Source organism: Chiloscyllium plagiosum, chromosome 37 (genome assembly GCF_004010195.1).
Source record: "Chiloscyllium plagiosum isolate BGI_BamShark_2017 chromosome 37, ASM401019v2, whole genome shotgun sequence".
In the NCBI taxonomy this organism is placed as follows: domain Eukaryota; kingdom Metazoa; phylum Chordata; class Chondrichthyes; order Orectolobiformes; family Hemiscylliidae; genus Chiloscyllium; species Chiloscyllium plagiosum.
In genome coordinates, this window is record NC_057746.1 from 24295855 (window position 1) to 24304225 (window position 8371).

The window sequence follows — 8371 nt, forward strand, 5'->3', positions numbered from 1 at the left end:
TGGTCAGAGTATTGACTATAGGAGTTGGGAGGTCATGTTGCGGCTGTACAGGACATTGGTTAGGCCACTGTTGGAATATTGCGTGCAATTCTAGTCTCCTTCCTATGGGAAAGATGTTGTGAAACATGAAAGGGTTCAGAAAAGCTTTACAAGGATGTTGCCAGGGTTAGAGGGTTTGAGCTATAGGGAGAGGCTGAACAGGCTGGGGCTGTTTTCCTTGGAGCGTCAGAGACTGAGAGGTGACCTTATAGAGGTTTACAAAATGAGGGGCATGGATAGGGTAATTAGGCAAAGTCTTTTCCCTGGAGTGGGGGAGTCCAGAACTAGAGGGCATAGGTTTAGGGTGAGAGGGGAAAGATATAAAAGGGACCTAAAGGGGCACCTTTTTCACGCAGAGTGTGGTACGTGTATGAAATGAGCTGCCAGAGGATATGGTGGAGGCTGGTACAATTGCAACATTTAAGAGGCATCTGGATGGGTATATGAATAGGAAGGGTTTGGAGGGATATGGGCCAGGTGCTGGCAGGTGGGACTAGATTGGGTTGGGATATCTGGTCAGCGTGGACGGGATGGACCAAAGGGTCTGTTTCCGTACTGTACATCTCTGTGACTCTGACTCATGGATTTAAGGTCAGAAATAGTCGCAGTTTGTCTCACCTCCCCAAAACGTATGTGCCAGCTTTTGTTAATATCTGCGCGGTATGTGGCACCAAGGAACATTGGACATGTGCACACATGTCGGAAGTCAGGCTCCAAAGTCCAAGTCAAGCCTTGGACTGAAACACAGGGGAGTAGGAAGGTGGAACAGCACCACAGTGCTGAGAACAGAGAGTGCCCAGAACACACACCAACATGTCAATGAGGGACACAATCAAACAAGTGAAAGGCAAATCTCAGAAGCATCTCTTTCCATATTGTTAACTCCGCACACCAAGTCGATGGGACAAGATGATCAGAAGCTTCGTATTTTCTAAATGGGGAAAGGCTTCCGAAATCTAAAGCACAAAGGGACTTATGAGTCCTAGCTCAGGATTCTCTGAAGGTTAACATGCAGTTGGCAGTTAGGAAGGCAATGCAATCTCAGCATTCATTTCAAGAGAATAAGAATACAAGAGCGGGGACGCACAGCTGATGCTATACAAGGCTGTGGTCAGAATATTGTGAGCAGCTTTCAGTCTGGTATCTAAGGAAGGATGAGCTGACCTTGCAGGGAATCCAGAGAAGGTTTACAAGAATGATCCCAGGGATGAAGAGCTTATCATATGAGGAGCAGTTGAGGAGCCTGGGTCTGTATTCAATGGAGTTTAGAAGGATATGGATAATCTCATCGAAAACAAACAGAATACTGAGAGGCCTGGAGAGAGTGGGTAGGCAGAAGATGTTGGAGAGGCTGGGACCTGAGGGCACAGCCTCCGAGTGAAAGGATGACCCTTTAGAACTGAGATGAGGAGGTATTTCTTCAGCCAGAAGGTGGCGAATCTGTGGAACTCATTGATGTAGAGGGCTGTGGAGGCCAGGACATTGAGTGTATTTAAGACAGATTTGTTGGGGATCAAAGGTTACAGGGAGAAGGCAGGAGAATGGAGTTGAGAGAGATACCAGCCATGATTGAATGGTGGAGCCAACTTGAAGGGCCGAACAGCCTAATTCTGCTCCTACATCCTATAGTCCTTTTACGAAAATTGACGTGACGCATGTCCTGATGAGGCAAAACAAGTACACCCACAGCGAAAATGGGTACGGGATTTAGTGTCACCATCTTAGCACTAGCCATTCTGAAAGACATGTACCACAGCAAGTGGCACACTGTAGCACAGCCAACAGGACCATCTCACTGTGTATAACGGATCACCAAACCCACGCACTGACAGAATCACACTGCAGTGCCGAGAAAAACAATATTGGTCTTCCAAAATCTTCTACATGTCACACTCCAATGGTCCCAGGTTGCAGGACTAGCAGTAAGCACAGGCTTTATTATAGTCACAATTCATCAGATACAAACCACATGCACTGTGTGATGGGTTAGGGTTCAGGTCCTGAAATGTGATAAAATCGAATCAGTTATTAAAATCTATTCCATTGACTCATGGGTTGTGAGCATCACTGGATAGACCAGCATTTATTACCCATCTCTAATCGGCCCAGAGGACAGTGGAGAGTCAACTGGGCCAGACCAGGTAAAGATGGCAGATTTCTTTCCTTGAAGGTTGGTCGAAGAAGACGTTCTCAAATTTGGTCTGTTTCCTTTTGACCAGAGCCCATCAGCAACTGCCCAAGACAAGTGACTGCAAGGGTTGCAAGGGATCACTATGTAGGGATGGCTGGACAGTATTGAAGAGGTACCTGAGGAGATTCATTCATTTGGGCCTACAGAGACTAAATTAGTGTGTTGCTGCAAGTCACTTTTTGAGTCCCAATACTCAAAGGATATTATGTTGATGTTACACCAGGGAGACAGAGTGTTGAACACACCAGCATGCGTGCCTGTGCCTTGGATAGGGATGAATCAGGATGTTTAATAGAATAAGGAGATGGAAGGTGTTGGACTTGAGGCTTCAAACTCTTACAACCCCAGCCCCACAAGCATTGCTGGAAAGGCCATTTAAATACAATGGCTACAAGGGGTAGGTCAGAGGCTAGGAAGGCTGCAGCAAGCAACTCACCTCCTGATTCCTCAAAGAATGTCCACATCTGCAAGGCACAAATCAGGAGTGTGATGGAATACTCCCCACTTGCCTGGATGAGTGCAACTCCAACAACACGCAAGAAGCTTGTGGGTGGCACAGTGGTTAGCACTGCTGCCTCACAGCGCCAGAGACCCGGGTTCAATTCCCACCTCAGGCGACTGACTGTGTGGAGTTTGCATATTCTCCCCGTGTCTGCGTGGGTTTCCTCCGGGTGCTCCGGTTTCCTCCCACAGTCCAAAGATGTGCAGGTCAGGTGAATTGGCCATGCTAAATTGCCCATAGCGTTAGGTAAGGGGTAAATGTAGGTGTATGGGTGGATTGCACTTCGGTGGGTCGGTGTGGACTTGTTGGGCCGAAGGGCCTGTTTTCACACTGTAATCTAATCTAATCAAAACTTGACACCATCCAGGAGAAAGCAGAGCATTTAACTGGCACCACCTTCACGAGCATCCACTCCCTCCACCACTGACGCTCAGTAACAGCAGTGTGTACTATCTACAAAATGCACCGCAGATGTTCACCAAATATCCTTCCAAATGCACGACCATTCCTATCTAGAAGGACAGCAGACACATGGGAACCCCACCATCTTCAAGTTCCCCTCCAAGTCACTCACCATCCTGGCTTGGAAATATATCGCCATTCCTTCACTGTCGCTGGGTCAGGATCCTGGAATTACCTCCCTAAAGGCATTGTGGGTCAATCTCCAACACATTGACTGTAGTGGTTCAAGAAGGCAGCTTACCCTCACTTTCTCAAGGCCAACATGGATCAGGCAATATATGCTGGATCTGACTTCTCTCTCCTCCCTTCAGCTGCTGGGTTTCCTGAGCCATGGGAGCACTTGGACTGCACCAAATAGATCAAAGTCTCTCAAAACTGAGGCATGCAATTTCAACAGCACTTTCAAACAGCCTGGCAAAAGCTGGTTAACTATCATCAAGACCCATGCACTCGCATCAAAAACCAGTCAGGAACAGATGCAAGGTGGGCTGCACAGTTCTGAAATTAAATCACGCATCATCAATAAACACTAATTTGAACTTGGCCACCTCAGCACCTCAATCAGGACAGAGCACTGTTGTACATCAGAAGTCATTTTGCTCACTGTGATTTCAAAGGAGGATACATTTCAAGTGCTATAACAGTTGGGAGGCTAGAAATCCCCTGTTTCTCTGCCCCATCCATTAGGTAAGATTAGCAACCTCTCCTTTATCAATTTGGACAGTGCCTGGATTGGGACCCCGGCAGTCTGATATCCCGGGAGTGAGCCCAACGCCGAAGGAGGTCCCCCCGACATCTGCAGTGACAACAAGAGCAGGGGAGAAGAAGCCAGCATGGGGAAAGTGGACCAAAATGGAGGAGACTGAGCCCTTGTAGGAAATGAGGTCCAAACATGGCTAAGTGCTTAAGAAAGACTGCAATGTTTAAACTTTACTTCTTTATTTCTTTTGACTTAATACTAAGAAGGACTCAATGCTAAGAATAACGATCTTACTTATTTCTTTCTACCTTGTTGTTAAGTTTCGTACCAAGCTACTTTTCACTGTACTCCTGCACTTTGTACACATAACAATAAAATCTGAACCTTAAAATCTTGCTCACAGTCAGTGACCAGCATTGGCTAGGAGCATTCAACCGTAGAAACATGCAAATGAAAAAAAAATGAAATGTTTGAGTTGACAAATTCCTATCATAATTGGAAAGGTATTTACAAAAAAAAAAAGGGTGCCAGTGGAAAATGCAGATGGTGGCTCATTTACTCATGCACTGTTCTACACCCTAACCAAGAACTCCTGATACATTTCCCGTCCGTCTGAAGTTACCTTCCAGAACGTTAAAAAAAAAAATTGAAGTGGTGTTAACAGCAGACAAAGTTCGGCTCTGATTGAATAGAGAGAGAAAAAAAAACATGAAAACAAGACTTGGGTACTGGGAGGAGGCAAGGATAGTATCAGTCATATTGTCACTGGACAATTAGGGATGGGCAATAAATGCTGGTTGAGCAAGTGAAACCTGTGTCCCATGAAGAAATAACAAGGAAGTTGTGGCTGAGCCAGTTTTGAGTAAGTCTTCAGCATTACTTCCTTGATTTTGCATTCTATTTACAGGGGCCTTTAACCACTTTCCCAACTTGCCCTGCCACCTCCAGCGATGTGTTTGCATTTCTCCCCTGCACCCCTTTTGAAATTGTAGCCTCTAGCTTGTATTTCTGTTCAATGCGCCCCTCCATGAATGTCAGCGAGTGGGTCAAAGCAGCTGTGATTTACTAAATGAACCTTCCCTTGTCACCAAGCCCCACCCCTTGGCACCAAGCCCCACCCCTTGGCACCAAGCCCCACCCCTTGGCACCAAGTCCAGCAAAGCCGGGCGAGGTTGTCAGATTCAGGATGTCACAGAGGCGTATAACTTGGCGCCAGGCGATGTGGAAACATTTCTCCAATTTTACTGGCAGTTTCTATGGGAATTCCCCTCCCCTCCCATCAACCATCCCCTTAAGGGTACTTCCCAAATTGCCCAACACAATCAGTGATACATAACAAGGACTAGCCAAGGACTCTGGATGGCACATGAACTGTTCTCTCCACCTGTCCTGCCACCATCAACGACCTGTGCACATATCCACCCAGGTCCCTCTGATCCTGCATCCCCATTAGAATTGCACCCCCTACTTTATGTCGTCTCTCAATGTTCTTCTTACCAAAGTGGATCACTCATGCTTCCCTGCATTGAACCTCACCTGTCTCCTATCTGACCAACGTGTCTATGAGCTTCTGCAGTTCACACTGTCCTTCTGACAGTTTACAAGTCCTTGTGCCATCCATAGACTTTGAAATTGTCCCCTGCTCACTTAGATCTAGATAACCAGTTTATATGAGGAAGAGTAAGGATCCCAATACCGACCCCTAGGAAACTCCACTACTAACCTTGCTCCAACCTGACCATTACTCTCCATTTCCAACCCTCAGCCAGTTTCATATCCATGTAGCTACCTTTCATTCCTTGAGCAATAACTTTTCTCACAGTGTTGTGTGGCACTGCATTAAACCACTTCAACCCATATACGCCGCATCAACGCTAACTTATCCTCATTGACCCTTTCCATTCCCTGTTGAGAAATCTCCAGCACGTTCGTCCCCTTCACAAATCCACGCCGGCCCCTCCTAATCAATCCACCTTTGTCTCGTGTGATGACTAACTATCCTGAACCAGTGTTTCCAGAACCTTCCCCCACTGCTGAAGTTAAGCTGGGGCCTGGAGGGAAGTGGAATGGCCAGCTTGATGGAGTCAAGATGGCGACTGGTTGGGAACTGGTGGAGCCCGGTTAGACCCCATGGAAGCCCTTATAGTAAAACTCTATTGTCTATTTTTTTTCAGCTTTATTGTTTATTTTTCCAACTTACGCGGTGTATATCTGTAATGCAGTGTAACGTTTTTTCTTTATTTTCTGTACATCTTTGTACCTTAGGTTTGTACCTTGGTATTTTGTACCGAGGATAGTGCCGTGTGTTGTACACTTTTCACTATACACCTGTTCTTTTGCAACTTGAGTACACATGACAATTAACCTTAATCCAAAACATTCTAAAAATTGGCCTGTAATTGCTGGTATTTTCTTTACAAATGCACTTTTTGAACAAGGGTATGGCATTTGAAATTTGACAGTCTTCTGGCACCTCCCCTGAGTCTGGGGAAGACTGAAAGATTGTCGGCCATGTGCCTGCATTTTCGCTTCTCACGTTCTTCAAAATCCTTGGATACACCTCATCCAGGCCCAGAGCCTCGTCAATATCAACACTCTATCCAACCCTTCCTTATTAGTTTTGAACCATTCTAGTGACTCAGTGTCCTCTTCTGCAAAGGAAATCCTCTGGAAAAATATTCATCTCATTCCACAGCCACATTCCCTTCCTCCCCGTGTTATGGTCCTAAATTGGCTGAAGGAACTCCACAAAGGCTGGTATCCCATCTCCAAGTCACCCTGTATTTAAATGTGTATAGTATGTGACACTGACCCAGCTGGCCCAGAGCTGGCTTCCAAAGTGAACAGAGCCCCTGACACTCCTGTTTATATCTGTCAGCCAGGACTCCCTGATTGACCCAGGTTAACAGCCCCAATCAAGGAACTCATATTCCATGATGTCCATCTGACTGACCTCATTCCAATCACCGCATTGGCCATTCTCCTCCGTTCATCACTCTTTTACTATTTATATGCCTAAAAAGACTTTGGGATTCCCTTTTATATTGGCTGTCAATCTTTTCTCATAATTCCTCTTTGCTTCTTTAAAATGTTTTTCAATGGGCCAAATTGCGTCTCCCCACATTGATTCAGTATCTCACTCTGTATTTGGATATTTAACATCGCCCATTATAACCACTCCATAACCATCAGTCCTGATGAAGGGCCACGCCTGAAACGTTGACTCTCCTGCTCCTCAGATGCTGCCTGACCTGCTGCACTTGTTCCAGCGCCACATTTTACTTACTTACTCTGACTTCTCCAGCATCTGCAGTCCTCATTATCTCTTGGGTGGAGTTTGTATGTTCTCCCCGTGTCTGTGTGGGTTTTTACTGGGATCTCCTCCCACAGTCCAAAGATGTGTGGGTTTGGTGGATTAGCAGAGTTACAAGGATAGGGTCGGGGCTGGGTCTGAGTGGGATGCTCGCTGGAGGGTCAGTGTGGATTTGATGGGCCAAATAGCCTCTTCCCAAACTGTAGGGACTTTATGATTCAGGATCCCAGTCTGTATTTGGATAATTAAGGTTCCCCATTGTAATTGCACCATAACATTGGCATGGCCTCTGTAACTTCCCTGCAACTTTGTCCCTCCACAACCTTGTCACTAGCTAGTGGTCTATAGACTATACAGCACAATGTAATTGTACCTTATTTGTTCCTTGGATCTAACCAGAATTGATTCTGTGACCTCCTTTCTCCAGAACTACAATTCCCTCCTTAACCAACACGGCTACCCCTCACCTTTTCCTTCCTTTTCTATCTTTTCTGACCATCTTGTATCAAGGAATATTTAACATCCAGCCTTTGAGTCAAGTCTTTGTCACCGCCACAACATTGTAATTCCAGAAGCCAATCTTCGCCTGTAACTCCCCAACCGTTTTGCCCACACTCCGTGCACACATCTGAGGTAACACGTGATTTCATCTGTAGTACGTCCTCCCTTACTCCGACTTCACCTATTGACTTTCTATTTTCTACGCTAGCGCTACCTGTCTCTCTAAGGATTTTGTGAACACTGGGATTCCCCTGTATTATTTTCTCTTGTTTTCCATAGCCGTAAAACCCTCCAGCAACACTAGCAAAGCAACCCACAAGGAGCTCAGTCCCAGCTTAGTTCAGGTGAAAGCCATTCAGCTGCCAAAGCCAGCTACAATTTCCCAGGAAGCCAACCACCTCCCTCCTATACCATTTTTCCAGCCACACATACGTACAGTCATAGAGAGGTACAGCACGGAAACAGACTCTTCAGTCCACCTCGTTCATGCCAACTAGATATCCCAACCCAATCTAGTCCCATTTGCCAGCACATGGCACATATCCCTCTAAATCCTTCCAGTTCATCCTCCCATTTCTATATACACTTGCATGTGGCACTGGGAGTAATCTGGAGGTGATTACATTTGAGGTGACTGCTCGCTGACTTTCTACCTAGCTCCCT